Source organism: Haematobia irritans, chromosome 1 (assembly GCF_050003625.1).
Source record: "Haematobia irritans isolate KBUSLIRL chromosome 1, ASM5000362v1, whole genome shotgun sequence".
In the NCBI taxonomy this organism is placed as follows: domain Eukaryota; kingdom Metazoa; phylum Arthropoda; class Insecta; order Diptera; family Muscidae; genus Haematobia; species Haematobia irritans.
The window spans coordinates 77,599,658-77,619,659 of record NC_134397.1 but is presented as its reverse complement, the minus strand read 5'-3'; the positions used below and the strand labels follow the sequence as shown (position 1 = coordinate 77,619,659).

The window sequence follows — 20,002 nt, the reverse complement described above, 5'->3', positions numbered from 1 at the left end:
TGCCACGCATTCTTGTTCTCATGCAATCATCAATTTTAACGCACACTTAAAACTCCATTACCACATAGTAGAGATAGTGAATGGTAGAATAAGCTTTTCCAATTTTATTTGTGTTATTAAATAGGTACCTTACAAATAGACTTTTAATATTATTCTCTTAGCTCTTCCAATACTGATAGAGCGAGAGATATTATTTAACAATTTCAAGTTCTCAAGTAATCAATTGAATATGCACATATAATTAATTCTCTTTTCCTCTACTCAAAAAAAATCCAAGAGAGCTTGTGTCTCTTAACGGTACTCCTATAAGTTTAGCTGTTAGCGCCTCACTTATCCTCCCACTGATTCCCCAATGCTTCCACAATTTTGTGCACAATTTAAGTATTTGTAAAATTCGGTTAGCAAATGAAAGGCAAAAAACAAGAAACTTGTTTACTTTTTGGAAACTGGCAATATTTTTGGTTTTATGGCACACTTACCACCCCTCATTGGCGGATAGATATACCACTCTATGTACATACAATTGAAATTCAAATTCATTAATATGGCACACTTGTACGTATATCAAAATAATTTTTGTGTGTTTGTATACAATTTCTAATTGACTTCAAATAATCAAAATTATTTTTAGTAACGGTAATTTTGAATTGTTTTGCATTCGCCCTTGGAAATTGAAAGTGTAATATCATCCCACAAAATTAATTGAATGACTTGTAGTTGTTCATGTCCGCCACACAAGCTTAAATTGAAAGCCACCACTATAATTGAAGACAATAGTTAAAAGGTATCATAACTGGTTTGTCATTAAATACAATAAATTGAAATGTCAAAGTTAGCCACATTACTCTGGGTTGGTTGGTTGGTCTAAGCTTCACTGGGTGATCTTTTAGAAGGCATAAATGAGTCATGTATTAATCTGCGTTTAAGACGTAAAACGACACAAATAAAAACAAACACACATAGCAGAAAAATAAATCCCATAAGACGTTTTGATACCCCAAGATGGCATTCTTTATCATCACCATGGAGAGCGAGCCATTGTGACACATCACAATTACCATTATAAGGGGTTTTTTTCTTGTTTGAATTAAAGGCATAATGGCAAGAACTGTGTCACTAAACCGAAATACCATCAGCAACAACAGCAAGAATTTCAAGTGAAACCATATTTGTAGATTGTAACAAAACCAACAAATCCAACAAGATAAAATAACTTAAATTCGTTTAAATATTTTTTATTTCGTTTCGTCATCATTTATAACAAAGGATTTATTTTGCGGCTTTACAAACCGAAAAAAACCACTTCCCATCCGAAGAAGAAGAAAAACAAAAAAAACATATCAACGGAATTAGTCATTTCCCTTAAGGTAAGTAACCGGCCAAAAAGGCCAAACCAAAATTTTAATGATTTAATAGCTGCCGTTTTCTTTCGACTATCTTGTGTCATGACTCTGTGGTCTGTAGCACAACGTAGCGTTTATTTTCCGGTTTGCTCTGTTTGGTTGTTATGTTGACCTTTAACAATATATCCGGTTTATTCCTAATTTTTTAAAAATAATAACTAGTCCCAGATGAATTCCATTAAGGGTTTTTATATTTCTTTACAATGCAGAAAAATATGTAGCGAGAAGAAATTAAATATAGAATACATTTGTCGATTTCAATGGATGCAGATATGTTTGAAGAAGAGCCTAAAATTTCATTTCGGAGGAAAGTATTTTTTGAAGTCAATCGGTATGACTTGGAATCACTCTATGATTCGCTCATCTGAATATCTATTTGTTCTCAAGACACAGGCCGCAATTTTTATAAGATCGTGATTTGTCGCAAAAATATTATTTTCTTGAAAATTATATATATGATTTCAGTAACCATGTCTTTGTTTGCCGACTAAGAAGGGTTTTAGACGATGCAATAATTGCATGCAATAATTGCACGCAATTCTTGTTTGTAGGCAAACGGGGTAGAGAAGCAAAGGGGGTAGAAAAAATTTCATGTTTTCCGTTCCTCTTGCAATTTTTTGACATTTCTGAAACTTGAAATTTCAAGCGATTGCATGAAAATTTTCAACGTATAAATGCTGAAGTTTTTAAGAAGCAACTTTAAAAGAGAATACAAAAAATTGCACGCAACCAATTGCATCGTCTAAAACCCCTCTAAGAAAAATGTTTGCGACAAGAATGATCCATGTTCACCTTTCAAAAATAACATTTTGCTCTTGAAACATGTTTGGGGTGATAATATTTCTTCTCTACGTGTATATTACACAAAAATGGAAGGACACACAAGTTTTTTAATATCTAAAACGATAAAATTCTCACATTTAGGCATAGACGATTTCCATCCAATCTTATCCTTGTTCCTTTCTTTGATCCTAGAAGTAAGGATATAAACGTCGAACATCGGCTTTTCGACTAACCGAAAAATAAAAGTAAAATTTTGGTAATCATCAAATTGGACTAATCCACTTTTTATTTTTTTGGAAAATCGACTCAAATCGAATAATCAAACTACTATGTTAGCCAAAATTGACTTGACGAATTTTAAAAGTGACAAAATCTTCTAAATGACATTTAGGAAAAATTGCAAATGGAACATGATTTATCAACCAATTAGACAATTTATTAAAAAGTCGAAGGTCAATAATCGCAAATGTATATTTTCGTCAACGCAAAAAAACAATTTTTACAAAACACTAATGGTTGAAAGGCGACATTTTCAAGTCTAAAATATTCCGTATGGTATTCAAAGCGATTGTGTATCTATTTTTTTCTATGGAATTTTTATCAATAATTTGTCATATATTACCAATCAGCGTGGTTCACAGTCTACAACTGACGTGGTTTTAAGAAAAACGTGTATTTTTAACTTTGATTTTAGTATGAGGAAAACGACTCGTTTTAAAATTCTTATAAAGGGAAAACATTTAAATCCCAAAACAGGCTTGATGTGAACGCCTTACGAGACTTGCCTTTTATATTTCGGGATTAGAGAAGAAACACGAATATTAATCATCGAAAATTGCTTTATTGTTTTTCAAAATATTTCCCATTATCCTCTATACACATTTGCATGCGTTTGAATCAATTGTGGAAGGACTTTTGCCACTTTGATTGAGGTATCTCCCCAAAGCATACATCAACCGCTTCTTCAGGTGTCGAAAAATGTTGCCCTTTCACTTTATTTTTTACATACAGGAATAAAAAGAAGTCATTCGGTGCCATGTCAGCACTATACGACGGATGGCCCATCAAATCAATATTTTGAGTGCCCAAAAATGTAGTTATTTGGTGAAGAGTGATCCGTCTTCGGCGGTTGGTTTTCCTGATTTCTTGGAAGATAACTAGCAAGTACCTGCACGCAGATAAGGAATATGATCACCTCAAATATGTTTCAAGAGCAAATGCTATTTTTGGTGAGCATGGAACATTTTTGTTGCACTAATTTTTGCCGAAATCAGATACATAATTTTCGAAAGAATAACATAGTTGCGACAAACATGTTCCATGCTCACCGTCCAAAAATATAATTTGGCTCTTGAAACATGTTTGGGGTAATCATATTCCTTCTCTGGGCGTGATCACTCAGAGTTGACAATTCTGCGTTGTTCAAGGGTCAGACATGTCCAACAGGGGATCATTTGCATAGAAGTGCTTTGTGCGCGTGCAACTTTTGTTGGATTTGGCTCATCTTGAAACACCCATTCCGTCGACTGATGTTTACTTTCGGGCTCAAACGCGAATATTCAAAATTCAGCACTTGGTCAAGTCACGTATTTCGAAGCATCGCGATTATATTTTTGGAGCATTTCTTTCGACCAAACGACATGAGCCTTTTTTGAACTATTGATAAATTGTGCGGGATCCAACGCGAACAATTTTTTGACGATGTTCATGCAATATTGAATGTATGCTGGTCCCACTAAAGCCCAAGGATGTCTCAACACAGAAAAAAGTAAAGTGCTTTATAGCAAAATGAACTACGATGTGCGAAAATTGAACTAAATTATACTCGACATTGTGAGATATCCACAAAGCAATTTGTGGAAATTTTCTATTGCTTTAGTTCATATTGAACTTATGTGTAAAGGGTGATACGGTCAAAATTTGGTCAATATAAACTTGACGTATTTCTTTCAATTTTGCATTTAAATTGAAACACCCCTCATTTTGAAGGTGTGTGTGTGTAGAATGTTGCTCCTATTTTGATTTTGGAATTCACTCTTCAGTTGTCAAAATGCCGTCCAAGCAAGAAGAGCAGCGTATCAAAATTTTGCTCGCGCATCGCGAAAATCCGAGCTACTCGCACGTAAAGCTGGCAAAATCGCTAAAAGTTGCCAAATCAACCGTTACAAATGTAATTAAAGTGTTTGGGGAACGTTTGTCGACAGCCAGGAAGTCTGGATCGGGGGGAAATCGAAAACCGGAAGCCGCTGAGACGACAAAGAGAGTTGCCGGTAGTTTCAAGCGAAACCCTAACCTCTCTCTCCGAGATGCCGCAAATAAGCTGGGTGTATCGTCTACAACCGTGCATCGAGCCAAAAAACGAGCCGGACTATCGACTTACAAGAAGGTAGTGACTCCAAATCGCGATGATAAACAAAATACGACGGCCAAAGCGCGATCCCGGAGGCTGTACACGACGATGCTGACGAAGTTTGACTGCGTGGTAATGGACGACGAAACCTACGTCAAAGCCGACTACAAGCAGCTTCCGGGACAGGAGTTTTATACGGCAAAAGGAAGGGGAAAGATAGCAGATATTTTCAAGCACATAAAACTGTCAAACTTCGCAAAGAAATATCTGGTTTGGCAAGCCATCTGTACCTGTGGCTTGAAAAGCAGCATTTTCATAGCTTCCGGGACTGTTAACCAAGAAATTTACGTGAAAGAGTGTTTGAATAAACGTCTGCTGCCTTTCCTGAAGAAACACGGTTGTTCCGCACTGTTTTGGCCGGATTTGGCATCTTGCCATTACGGTAAAAAGGCCATGGAGTGGTACGCCGCCAACAACGTGCAGGTGGTTCCCAAAGACAAGAACCCTCCCAACACGCCAGAGCTCCGCCCAATTGAGAAATACTGGGCTGTTGTCAAGCGGAACCTAAAGAAGACCAAAATAACTGCTAAGGACGAGCAGCAGTTCAAGGCAAACTGGCTTTCTGCGGCGAAGAAGGTGGACAAGGTGGCTGTACAAAATCTGATGGCAGGTGTCAAGCGTGAGGCCCGGCAATTCGGATTTGGAAAAGCGAAAGCCTAACTGAATATTTTTCCTGAATTTTATACTAATTGAACTTGAAAAAGAAATTTAATTTGATTTTTTAAATAAACGATTTCACCGATTTACACGCGTTTTCCCTTGACCAAATTTTGACCGTATCACCCTTTACGATCATTGAACTATATACCCATATTTTGAGATTTCCACAAAGCGTTGTTAAAACCAGGAAAAATTAATGCACTGGTGTACTTTTTAAATACGACTCACGAAATTACACCCTCCCATAGATGAAAAAATGAACTAAAAATAAAAAAAATCATTGGTGGCAGATCATGGCCATTGTAACCATACAGTACAGTTCATTCTTACTATTTTTGGGAATCGAATGAAATTTTTTTTAGGTCATAAAATGTTTGAGACATATTTAAAAAACGGAAAATTTTATTGAGCTCTGGAAAATTTCGAAAAAAATAAAAATAAAATTGAATAAATAATAAAAATAAAAATTTAAGTTAAATTAGATAGGTCACACAGCATCAATGGTTTCCGGAACAACAACTGATTTTGGAAGACTTACACGAAATTCCTCTTGGAGTGAACTATGACCTTGGTTCAATTGACCATACCATTGATAAATACTGGTCCTTGATGGTGATTCATGGCGAAAAATTTAATGAAGTTAATCGATGCACTGTTGAGTTAATCCACATCGATTTTTATACCCTCCACCATAGAATGGTGATGGGGGTATAATAAGTTTGTCATTCCGTTTGTAACACATCGAAATATCGATTTCCGACTATATAAAGTATATATATTCTTGATCAGGGAGAAATTCTAAGACGATATAACGATGTCCGTCTGTCTGTCTGTCTGTTGTAATCACGCTACAGTCTTCAATAATGAAGCAATCGTGCTGAAATTTTGCACAAACTCGTCTTTTGTCTGCAGGCAGGTCAAGTTCGAAGATGGGCTATATCGGTCCAGGTTTTTATATAGTCCCCATATAAACCGACCTCCCGATTTGGGGTCTTGGGCTTATAGAAATCGTAGTTTTTATCCAATTTGCCTGAAATTTGAAATCTAGAGGTATTTTATGACCATAAAGAGGTGTGCCAAAAATGGTGAGTATCGGTCCATGTTTTGGTATAGCCCCCATATAGACCGATCTCCCGATTTTACTTCTTGGGCTTATAGAAACCGCAGTTTTTATTCAATTTACTTGAAATTGGAAATCTAGAGGTATTGTAAGACCACAAATACGTGTGCCAAAAATTGTGAGTATCGGTCCATGTTTTGGTATGGTCCCCATATAAAACGACCTCCCGATTTGGGGTCTTGGGCTTATAGAAATCGTAGTTTTTATCCAATTTGCCTGAAATTTGAAATCTAGAGGTATTTTATGACCACAAAGAGGTGTGCCAAAAATTGTGAGTATCGGTCCATATTTTGGTATAGCCCCCATATAGACCTATCTCCAGATTTTACTTCTTTGGCTTATAGAAACCGTAGTTTTTATTCAATTTACCTGAAATTGGAAATATAGAGGTATTGTAGGACCACAAATACGTGTGCCAAAAATTGTGAGTATCGGTCCATGTTTTGGTATAGCCCCCATATAAAACGACCTCCCGATTTTGGGTCTTGGGCTTATAGAAACCGTAATTTCTATCCAATTTGTCTGAAATTGGATATCTAGAGGTGTTTTAGGACCATAAGAGGTGTGCCGAAAATGGTGAGTATTGGTCTATATTTTGGTATAGCCCCCATATAGACCGATTTCCCGATTTTACTTCTTGGGCTTCTAGAATCCGAAATTTTTATCCTATTTGCCTGAAATTGGAAATCTAGAGGTATTTTCGGGTCATAAAGAGGTGTGCCGAAAACGGTGAGTATCGGTCCATATTTTAGTATAGCCCCCATAAGAACGATCTCCCGATTTAACTCCTTGGGTTTCTAGAAACCGTAGTTTTTATCTGATTTGCCTGAATTTGTAAATATTCTGATATTTTAGGCTCACAAAAACATGTATCGGATTAAGTTTTTATCGGTCCATTTGATAATGCCTCCATATAGACCGACTTCACTTCTTGACGGTGTAGAAGGCGCACTGATCATGAAAATTGTTGAAACTCAATGTAAAATTTCCAGATTTTACTTCCACAGATTTAAGATTTCAAATTAAGACGTTATTTTATAATTTTCTTGCACACTTACAAGAGATGTTAATGATTCCTCTAAAACTCAAACAAAAATGGTTCTTATAAATCCAGAATCTGATATAGTCCTCATAGGTGAAATCTTTAAATTTATCTTCGGGAAGTGTCCTCAAGTCCTCAAGCCCTCCTGAAATTTCAAAGGAAACCCTAATATTTGGTTCATGGTGGTGGGTATTTAAGATTCGGCCCGGCCGAACTTAGTGCTGTATATACTTGTTTTCCATTTTTTTGGGCGAGATGAATCTTAAGTAGCTCTACTGTACAATGTAATGCAATAAAGAGTTTGGTAGTTCCGGTTAGGTTAGGTTATACATTTATATCAGGAAGATTTTTAACATAAGTTCATTGTCTGGCTCCAGGAATTTTCAACAGAAGCTTTGTATTTCCTTCATTATATGGTAGGCGTTTTAATAAATTACCCATGCCATTCGAAACAAGGAAATATTCTTATGATTTGTTTAGTTATCTTAACTAAATGCATGAAAACTATTTACTTTAATGTATAAAGCGAATTTTACCCTACGTGTAAGTCTATAGATTTATATTTCTTTCAGATACTTCCTTCTTCCTCCCTGAAATAATAAATTTTATTCGAACAAATTTGGTTGTATTTTGTTTTTTGTTCCCGTTGTGCGAAATACTAAATCTTGTTAAAAAAAAAACTCAAGTTTATCTACTATAGAAGTATATAGTGTCTGTATATTTTGCAAGAATTCGGGTTTTTTTTAGTCTTTGTGTATCTGGTCACCACACCATAGTGACCAGTTTTTGTGGACTTGTTTATAATGCTGCCCAACTATTGTTGTTGCTGTTATTGGTATGGAATTAAACAAAGACTTTAACTTGGCTTTTATTCTGTCTCAATAAAGCGACTTCATAAAATAACGACAACAACAGTAACAGCATGACAAAAAAAAACCTTATGGCTTAATAGCAAACGAGTTGCACGAGTGGCTAGAATTATTTAATTTTCATTTTCAGTTGAACAATCAGTTTCGCTTTATGTCGAGTATTTCCAGAATGACCAAGAAGCGGAGGGATATGGCTACGAAAGGGGCTAAAATCGAGAGATATAAAAATTTTTACAAGTTTCTTCTTGGCGTGTTACACATTTAATTGCATACATATGTACTTCCATTTGTATATAGAAACGGCGTTGGTCTCTACATCCAGTTATACATCCGTCTTTCCGTCTCTTTGTCTGACTACCAGAGTTTTTGCATTGAAGCAAGCCACTGTAGAGGTTCAACATTCGCTTTTATTTCGTCCATTCCGCCTATATCATTTGCGCATGCGCACATGGATTTCTGTTATTATAAATGTATGTGTGTGTGTTGCGCTTTAATGCTCTTTGTGGCTTTGTTATGGAAGAAAAATATTTAAACATGAAAAAAAGTTTGTCAGTTTCGGTTTCTGCTTCTGTTGCTTTAGTTTGGTTTTTACTTTCACTTTTAAGTTTGTGTCTATGGGTCTTGAAAAAGTAACAATGATTTTTCCAGACAGATACAACTTATGACGTATTAAGAAATTTTCATTTGATAAATATACTCTCACAACTTCTTTGAAAAGATGAATTCTCATCAAGTTCATTGATGATAAGATCAATGGGGAAAAGAGTGGCCTAAGAGGTTAGTTTGTCGTTTATTAAACGTTTCATTGAAGTGATGACATTAAGTGCTGTTGCAGTTGTATGACTCGAGGGCTAGATATTTTTGCCTTAGTTATTAAGTCAGTATTTCATAAATATTAATAACCGATGAGTTTTATTCGTTCTTTTTGATTGGCATGTGTTTGGTATTTTTTTTTTAATTATACAAAATTGATTATCTATGCTTTAGAGGATGTTAGCACTCGTATCTATTACACATTAACTTTCAGAAAGCTATTGAATAGCATAAGAACCGCAAAGTGTGCAGTTATTGATTAGTTAGAGTATATTTGCAAATGAATAACATTTTTTGAATGATTCGTCATTGGAATAACAGTTGGAATATACTTCAAACGGGGAATCAATAGGCATATAAAATGAACCAAAAATTTGGTTTAATTAAATTTCAACGCATTGAGAATACTCTGAAAGCAATACTTTGTCCTGTTACGATTGTTTTTTTTTTTTGCTTGAGAAAAATTCGAGATTGTAATAATAATCCATAAAGGTGGAATTTGTGTTGCCAGTATTTTTCGGGCTCTTGTCCCCAAAATAAGACGCTACCATCCCAAAAAAAATCCCATATTTAATTTAAAATTCCTCACAAAAATCCCCAATACAGTTTTCGGCAAGTTTTTTGAAAAAGGGAATAGGCTCTGCTGTAAAAAATAATCCGTCATAATCTAAAAATTGTAAAAATATGCAATTTTTGTTATACCAGTTTACGAGTTACAGTGATATTAAGATTTCAAAATCCAAAAAAATGAGACGGGTGCTCAAAACATTATCTGATACAATCCCTCGTCAGAATTAATTATTGGTATAAAGCAGCAATAGTCAACCTGGTCCCTACCGCCCACTTGTGGGCGATACGGACTTTTTGGTGGGCGGTAGCATTTTCCTAAGTATCCCAGCAAAAAAGAGCTTCCAAAAAAGTAGTTTGGATCCCCAATCTGTGATCCGGAAGTAGTGCAAACTTGGATCATCTCCAATGAATTTTACATGGGCTTGTCATAGGATGTAAGTACTCCCTTTTTGGATTCTTTTCATTGCTTTAGAAGTTGTGCCCTGGAAGTTAATTTAAATGAAGAAATTTAAAAAGCAAAAAAAAAAATTCAACCAATTTCACTTTTTTTCATTCATATGTTTTATTACACAATTATTTTCCTATTATCTAATTTTTACAATTTGAAAAACTTTTTCGCTCCGAGCAGGGGTTGAACCAGGGTTTGCAGGCACCATAACAGAACGCCTTAACACACTCAGCCATAAACGCCATTGAACATAAAGCGTCGATAGGTCAATTCAAATGTTTGTGATATGAACGTAAAACGACACCATGGAATAACGTTATAATTGCTTCTCGAGATGTTCTTTATTAGTATGAACGAAAAAATAAGAAACGCAGGTTCAAATCTCACCAGCGGCAATTTTTTTATCAAATATTTTTCTAAAAAATTATTCTTCTATGTTATGCATCGTTTTTATTTTTTATTTTCGACATATATTTTCGTATAAATAAATAAAATTCTCGTAATTTGCAAAACCTTCTCAAAAGAACTTCCATGGAAGCGAAAAAGTCAAACGGCACAGGTTCAAATCCCATCGAGGATAAAACTTATTTTTTTACTTTTTTATTAATTTTCTATTCTTTTTTTATTTTTTTATTAGTTTTCTATTTTTTTGTAAACTTTAATTGTCCAAAATTTGCACTTAAAATAGCCTGATTGCGTTTTTTCTAATACTTGTCCACAAGGACTGCATTGGAAGTAGAAACAAGTATATACGGCCGTAAGTTCGGCCAGGCCGAATCTTATGTACCCTCCACCATGGCTTGCGTAGAAACTTCTACGAAAAACTGTCATCCACAATCGAATTAATTGTGTGGTTGTGGTATCTTAAAACTTCTTAACATAGTTTTCAAAATTTTGAGTTAGTCCATACGTGGTATATATTAGACAAAAAAGGTATGTATAGGTAAATAAGTCTACAAATAATTACGAATCGATATGGACTTTTGCACGGTACGTACAGAGCCAGAATTGAAATATGGGGGTCGCTTATATGTGGGCTATATACAATTATGAACTTGATATGGACCAATTTTTGTGTGATTGGGGATCGATTTATCTGAGGGCTATATATAACTATAGACCGATATGGACCTAGTTAAGCATGGTTGTTAACGGCCATATACTTATACAATGTACCAAATTTCAACTGACTCGGATGAAATTTGCTCCTCCAAGTGGCTCCAAAACCAAATCTCGGTATCGGTTTATATGGGGGCTATAAATGATTATGGACTGATATGGACCTCTTTTGGTGGTTGTTAAATATCATCACGTACCAAATTTCAACCGAATCAGTTTAATTTTGCTCTTCCACGAGGCTCCGGAGCAGCGTTGCCAGAATTGTTTCATCAAAAACCGCTAGATTTTCCCAAAAAAATAGCTAAAAAAGCTACAAAATGCTAAAAAAAATGGCTAGAAAAAAAGCTAAATTTTTTTGTATCTAAAGTCACATTTTCACATTGGAATTTGGCAAACTTAAAGGCTTTATTTCACTTACATTGCATATTATTTTCATTTTAATTCCACTTCTGTGAGACTGTAACAATATCTAAGCCATATTAGCTCTGTTTGCGTATTCGATACATTTTGATTACTATCACAATTTTTTTACTGGAAGTCCTTCGTTTTGTGGGAGCTACCTTCCCAACACCTCTATTTTATTTACTTGTTATATTAAAATATTAAATTATATAAGCATGCTTTGGATTTGGTAAAACAATGATTTGTCATTTTTTTAAATAAAATTTTAGTTTGGATTTGAAATTGTGAAAAATTCGAAGTACATTACTTTTATTTAAATTGTAGAAAATACCTATAGTTTACATTTCCCAGTAAAAACATTTTCCTTTTCTTCATGAGCTATCAAAGTGCTTTAAAAACGTGCTAACGCCAACTTAAATTTCCAAATTCAGACTCGACTTTTCGTATAGCGATTGTTTACAGCTTTCTGCAATTGTTTTGCTAGAGCTATCGAATTTTTGGTGTACCGTGATGTGGTGGAGCTGCGATCCATCCAAACTAAACTGTATTATTCATCATTTGTTGAAAAGAAGTCCTTTTCGTTTATACTATTATGAAGGAAATTATATATCCATCCATTTGAATTTAATTATAAAATCCTATTATTCTTTGGTTGTATTCGTCTAAAACCCACGCCTAATAGGCAAAGACTACAACATTATCAACATTCCCAATTCTTCGCGAGAGGAAATTGTTCATTTCATAATAAAGACAAAATAGATGGCACGTTTGGAATTCAAATTATGACCTTTCCTGTGTCTGATGTTATTTCACTCAAAAAGTCAAACCAAATGAAGTCGACAGCAGTAAAACCAACAAATAAATTAAGACTCTTTATGTGGCCAAATACCAACACCATGGAGTGAAGGTGATCTAATTAAAAATTCTGTTAACATTTTCCATTCAAAATTAAATCTCATTCTTTCTGACGCATTGTAAAGAAATCTGTAGTACATTCAACAAATCTTTGATTGTCGAAAAAAAATACAAAAAAAACAAAAAATTCTTAATGGGCATTATAACAAAATTCTGAAATGTTGTTACCTTTGTCGAGACTTGGTTGACTTGTTGGCTGACTGTTTCGTTTGTTAAAACGGGTCGGCTCAAGAGAGTAGCAACAATTGTAGAATTTAAATTTTTGCGGTAAATAAAATTAACCGGTTTCAGTTTTTGTCTCTATTCGATGAGGAAAACTTTATAACTGCACCAGTCACACCATAAACCCTCTGTTAAACATTCAAGTCTATATAGCATTGATATAAATTGAAAGGTTGTCAGTTCGCCTGCAAGCCCTACCTTCATAGAGTTGAAGTCTGTTTGAGATAGATGAAGTATATATGCATTTAGTTCCTTGTTTCATAAATATTGAAAGTACACTCAAAAAAAAAAAAAGTGAACCCTCTATTTCACTAAAGCCAATTTAACTTTATTTGTTTCCTTTACTCTAATAATTTTATACCCTCCACCATAGGATGGTGGTATATTAACTTTATCATTCCGTTTGTAACACATCGAAATATTGCTCTAAGACCCCATAAAGTATATATATTCTGAGTCGTGGTGAAATTCTTAGTCGATCCAAGCATGTCCGTCTGTTGAAATCACGCTAACTTCCGAACGAAACAAGCTATCCACTTGAAACTTGGCACAAGTAGTTGTTATTGATGTAGATCGGATGGTATTGCAAATGGGCCATATCGGTCCACTTTTACGTATAGCCCCCATATAAACGGACCCCCAAATTTGTCTTGAGATTGCTTTAAGAGAATTGCATACGATCCGGCTGAAATTCGGTACATGGTGTAAGTATATGGTCTCTAACAACCATGCAAAAATTGGTCCATATCGGTTCATAATTACATATAGCCCCCATGTAAACCGATCCCCCGATTTGGCTTGCGGAGCCTTTAAGAGAACCAAATTTCATCCGATCCGGCTAAAATTTGGTACATGGTGTTTGTGTATGGACTCTAACAACCATGCAAAAATTGGTCCACATCGGTCCATAATTATATATAGCCCCCGTATAAAGCGATCCCCCGATTTGGCTTACGGAGCCTCTAAGAAAAGCAAATTTCATCCGATCCGGCTGAAGTTTGGTATATGGTGTTAGTATATGGTGTCTAATGACCATGCAAAAATTGGTCCACATCGGCCCATAATTATATATAGCCCCCATATAAACCGTTCTCCACACCGATCCGGTTCAAATGTTGAACGTGGTGTTAGTATATGGTTTCTAACATCCATGCAAAAATTGGTCCACATCGGTTCAGTATTATATATAGCCCCCATATAAACTGATCCCCAGATTTGACCTCCGGAGCTTTTTGGAAGACGAAAATTCATCTGATTCAGTTGAAATTTGGTACGTGGTTTTAATATATGGCCTCAAACACCCATGCAAAAATTGGTCGAAATCAGTCCATAATTATATATAGCCCCCATATAAATCGATCCCTAGATTTTACCTCCGGAGCCCCTTGGAAGAGCAAAATTCATCCGAGTCGGTTGAAATTTGGTACATGATGTTAGTATATGGTATCCAACAACCATGCAGGATCCATGCATTGGTTCATATCAGTCCATAATTTTATATAGCCCCCCTATAAACCTATCCCGAGATTTGGTTTTGGAGCCTATTGGAGACGCAAAATTTATCCGATCTGGTTGAAATTTGATACGTGGTGTTAGTATATGATATTTAATAACCATGCCAAAAGTGGTCCATATCAGCCCATAATCATATATAGCTCCCATATAAACCGATCCCGAGATTTGGTTTTGGAGCCTCTTAGAGGAGCAAATTTCATCCGAGTCAGTTGAAATTTGGTACATTGCGCTAGTGTATGGCCGTTAACGACCATGCCTAACTAGGTCCATATCGGTCTATAGTTATATATAGCCCTCAGATAAATCCATCCCTAATCACATAAAAATTGGTCCATATCAAGTTCATAATTGTAGCCCCCATATAAGCGACCCCCATATTTCAATTCTGGCTCTCCACGTACCGCGAAAAAGTCCATATCGATTCGTAATTATTTGTAGACTTACCTACACATACCTTTTTTGTCTAATATATACCACGTATGGACTAACTCACAATTTAGAAAACGATGTTAAGAAGTGTTAAGGTACCTTGCCATCGGTAAGTATTACCACAACGCAAGTAATACGATTGTGGGTGACAGTCTTTCGCAGAAGTTTCTTCGCAATCTATGGTGGAGGGTACATAAGATTCGGCCTGGCCGAACTTATATACTTGTTGAACTTGAACTTGAATTTGTCGTGCTGTTTATTTGTGAAAATTGGATTACACACGTTTATTTGCGTGGAATAGAACTAGAGTTGTTAACGATTGTTAATCAAAAAATTTTAACTTGTTATTGTTCGCGAGGAAGTATATTTTTGCTTTAAAGTTTGTCTGCCCAAACTTGCCCATACTAAAAGAAATGTAATTTTTCTAGAAATAGTGAAAAAAATAGCAAAAAAATAGCAAAACAGCAAAATGGCTGAAAAACAAAAAGATAAAAATGCTTTATTTACTTTCTGGAAAAGTTAAATACCACATAAAACCGACGAAGAATTAAGCAAATTAATTACAATACAAATAATTATATTTGATTATGTGAGTAAGATGTCAGTGGACAAGTAAAGCTTTGCAAAGGCAATTTGTGGGGCAAAATTCCACCTGAGGGAGAATCAGGACGTAAGCAGATATTATCACTCAGGCAATGATTCCAAATGAGTATTGTCTTTTAGCTCCACCAGAAGCAGGAGAGCGTATATTCCCAAGGAGAGATCGCAGAAAAATACCAAAATATAAAACAAATTGGTTATGATGGAATTCAAAGTGTTGGAATTATTTTATTGGATTGTCCCTTACCAGTATCGCGACAGTAGTCAAAGGAGAAATATGCAAGAAGAAGTTTGCGGAAGTCTAAACATGACATTTGGGGGATTTTGCGGCGAAATTTCAGCATTTGGATGGCAAATCATTCATAAATGTCAAAAATGTTGGTATTGATGATTTCATGCATGAAAATCGGAATTAAGAAGAGAATGTGTAGGGTTTGTGTTGTGGTAACATAAACATTATTAAAAAGAAGTATGAAAGCCACAAGAGAACCAATTTCGAAGATTTTTTGCAGGTATAGTTAGTACTATAGAAGATTACATTCTGCCAAATTTGAGTAAGATCGCTTAATAAATAAGTGTTTTATAGTTAAATTTGGGAAAATCGGGCGATACATTTACATATGTGGGAGCTACATGTATCTAAATCTGAACCGAATTTGATGAAATTTTGCACACTTTAAGGGTACTATTAAAAATTACTTTGTGTTAAACTTGAAGACAATTCGAAAGTAAAAAGGCGCAGTATGATCTCATTTGTCGAAATCGGGCGATACATATATATAGGGGCTATATCTAACATTGATCCAATTTTTTCCAAATTCAACAGTGTTTATCCCTTTACCAAGAAAACACGTTGTACTAAACTTTATCAAAATCGATTAAAAATTGCGACCGAAATCCTGCGAACAACAAACACAGACGGACGGAATTAGAATTAGATACCGAAGAAAGTGATTTTGAGGGTTAATATTTGTTTAATCTTATGTTAATTAATAAAATAAATTTAATAAAATGGCAACTGGTTTATACTATTTACATCAAGTTCTGGGGATAAAGGGCTTTCTTAATAAGGAAAATAAACAAGTATAAATTAAACTCCATATATCGGTATATTCTATAGTATTCCACGTGGAATTACAATTTCTACCCCTCTATAGTAACGCACCTGGTATAAAGGGGTAACATTTGATTTTGATAAGAAATATCGATAACCGATGTTTGATTGTAAATAATTTTTGCCGCAAATTTTCAATTTCCGCCCATAGTGCGCTGTTCCAAAATACTCGTATAGTGCAAATTTTTCAATTCAAGCTATTTTCAACGTTTGCGCCTTCACTGAAAAAAACAAATTTTGGTATTGATTTCGTGCCAAAGAACCGGAGAATACATGTAAGGATACTTTTAAGACACAATTCTCTTTTAAATTTGGGTTTTAGGTACTTGCTTCTAGAAAGCAAATTTTAATTTTTCGCTTTTTCAGCTTTTTTTCTTCAAGTAAAAAACGTCTTTAAAATAAAGTGTTTAAAACATGACCTATATTTAAACGATTTTTTGCTTTGTAGTCAAGATGCAAAAAGACAACAAGTTTAAAGAGAATTTCATTAAATTTAAAGAATTTTTCTGAATTATTAAAGTCAAGTTGACCATAGCCCAAAAATTTTTTCTTTCATGTTATGATACCCATTTTTAAGTGAAATTACTTAATTATAAGGACAATACGACTTCATTGAAAAGTTTATCGGCTTTTGGAGAAGGAAAAACACTTTATATTAGAGAAATGCGTCTTCTATGCTAAGCAAAATTTGCATTTGTACTTTAAAGACATGAAATCTTTGACCTCATGACAATATTTTTTTCAGTGTTAGTCTAGTCGATTTGGGTGGGTTTTTATATTTACTTATTTTGGGTTTAAGTCTTTGGTTTTCCCAAATTTTTTAGGTCAATTTATAACATCACATCACGTTTTTCTAGTCAGCGTCCTTGTGACGTATCCTACACGTAGAAAAAGAATATGATCCCCTCAAACATGTTTCAACGGCGTAATGTTATTTTTGCATTATATTGATTTCTTACGAAACATAAAAATGCTTGGCGAAATCAGATGCATAATTTCCGATCGTAGCAAAGAACAAGGCAGGTCATACACAACATTAATGATCAATTAATCAATACACGAGTACAAACAATGAGAAAAAGGTTTATGAAAAGAGTTCCTTAACACTGTCGAAATTGTAGGTATTTGTTTTTATAACACATTACATTCCTTGCGTATTGGAATTGTACTTTTTTGCGTAAAACTTGTTTATATTTATTGTATAAATGTATATGTTGACCGTATTGCTCTATTCGTTTGCTATATATCACCTAGATGAACCATACCATTTATGGTGATTTAAACAATAGCAATATGCCTTCAAGAGTTCATGAACATAGTTTCATTGGAAAGACCTTTCATCTTAAGTTTTAAATAATGAGTAATTGTTGTTCACTACGGATTAAGATCTATCAACCATGCCAACCGGTTTCAGCATTAAATTATAAACCGTAGACTCAGCCCTTGTTTGGCAAAAAAAAAAAAAAATAGCCATGAAGCGTTGAATGAATGATTAGGAGAAGTTGGAGGTTGTTGGTGTTACGATTTAATTGTTCACCATGTCTGTTATCTCCCATAATTATCTTTGGAATTCAATTGTTTGTGGGTTTCTTTTCTTCATATTTTCTCTTTCCGCTCGACCACACAAATCCACCCACCAAAAACATATGAAAGGTTGAAAATTACTGCCAGTCTATGTGGTTCGATTTTTTGTTTTGCAGTTGAATTGTTACATGAACTAAAGTTGTACAACGAAAGTATTACAATTCTCTTTTATGGTTTTGAAATAATAACCGATATACCAAATATGGTGTATCGGGAAAACTTTCATATTCATAGGGAAAGAGGAGTGACTTTTATTTCGTCAATTTATATTCCAACTATAGATAAGCAAAAGTGTCCATAATTAGTTTTGTAATATATCGAAATTGTATCTTGAAATCAATTTAAAATTGAAATTATGAAAAATTAGATTAATGTAAATAAAGTTCAATTAAAAAAGTACAATTTATATACGAAAAATTAAAAACTATTAAATAAATTATATTTAAATAGAATTATTGGATTATGGTAATAAATTATTTAAATAAAACAAATTCTTTAAATTTATTTAATAATAAATTTAAAGAATTTGTTTTAATAATTTTATAATTTTTTATATTAATTTGAATTAATTTTATTTTTAAATAAATACTAAATTATTCAAACTAAACTAAATCATTGAAATTAAATAAATGAAATTGATTTTGAATAAAATTTAGAAATAAACTAATCAAATTTGATTTAAAAAAAATTTTTTTACAATAATTATTAGTTACATTTTATATAGCTTACAAAGTTTTTATACCCACCACCATAGAATGGTGACGGGGGTATAATAACTTTGTCATTCCGTTTGTAACACATCGAGATATCGATGTCCGACTATATAAAGAATATATATTGTTGATCAGGGAGAAATTCTAAGACGATATAACCATGTCCGTCTTTCCTTCTGTCTGTTGTAATCACGCAACAGTCTTCAATAATGAAGCAATCGTGCTGAAACTCACAAACTCTTCTTTTGTCTGCTGGCAGGTCAAGTTCGAAGATGGGCTATATCGGTCCAGGTTTGATATAGTCCCCATATAAACGGACCTCCCGATTTGGGGTCTTGGGCTTATAGAAATCGTAGTTTTTATCCAATTTGCCTGAAATTGGAAATCTAGAGGTATTTTATGACCAGAAAGAGGTGGGCCGAAAATGGTGAGTATCGGTCGAATTTTCATATAGACCGATCTACCGATTTTACTTCCTGGGCTTATAGAAACTGTAGTTTTTATCCAATTTGCCTGAAATTGGAAATCCAGAGGTATTTTAGAACAATAAGGAGGTGTGGCAAAAATGGTGAGCATCGGTCCATGGTTTGGTATGGTCCTCCCGATTTGGGGTCTTGGGCTTATAGAAACCGTAGTTTTTATCCAATTTGCCTGAAATAGGAAATGTAGATGTATTTTCTGGACATAAAGAGGTGTGCCGAAAACGGTGAGTATCGGTCCATATTTTAGTATAGCCCTCATAAGAACGATCTCCCGATTTAACTCCTTGGGTTTCTAGAAACCGTAGTTTTTATCCGATTTGCCTGAAATTGTAAATATTCTGGTATTTTAGGCTCACAAAAACGTGTATCGGATTAAGTTTTTATCGGTCCATTTGGTAATACATCCATATAGACCGATTTCAATTCTTGATGGTACAGAAAATTGCTTGAAACTCAATGTAGGATTTCCAGATTTTACTTCTCGGGTGAAAATCTACAGATTTAAGATTTCAAATCAAGACGTTATTTTATAATTTTCATGCACACTTACAAGAGATGTTCATGATTCCTCTAAAACTCAAACAAAAATGGTTCTTATAAATCCAGAATCTGATATAGTCTTCATAGGTAAAATCTTTAAATATATCTTCGAGAAGTGTACTGGTTGCACTGCTCTGCTTGATCTGTCCTCAAACCCCCCGTGAAATTTCAAAGGAAACCCTAATATTTGATTCGTGGTGGTGGGTATTCAAGATTCGGCCCGGCCGAACTTATTGCTGTATATACTTG

At 34.4% G+C, this 20,002-nt stretch overlaps 1 protein-coding gene across 3 annotated transcripts in view; it reads left to right on the top strand.

The window, feature by feature from the left end:
• Positions 1-20,002, top strand: part of kkv (hyaluronan synthase-like protein kkv) — a 92,122-nt gene that overhangs the window by 7,179 nt on the left and 64,941 nt on the right. For 2 of the 3 annotated variants that reach the window (XM_075290895.1, XM_075290894.1), the window contains exon 2: positions 1,267-1,367. The gene's annotated coding sequence lies outside the window, so the exon portion shown is untranslated. Of the gene's footprint in view, positions 1-1,194; positions 1,368-20,002 lie in introns of those variants that run through there. The other variant, XM_075290896.1, reaches the window with a different exon arrangement.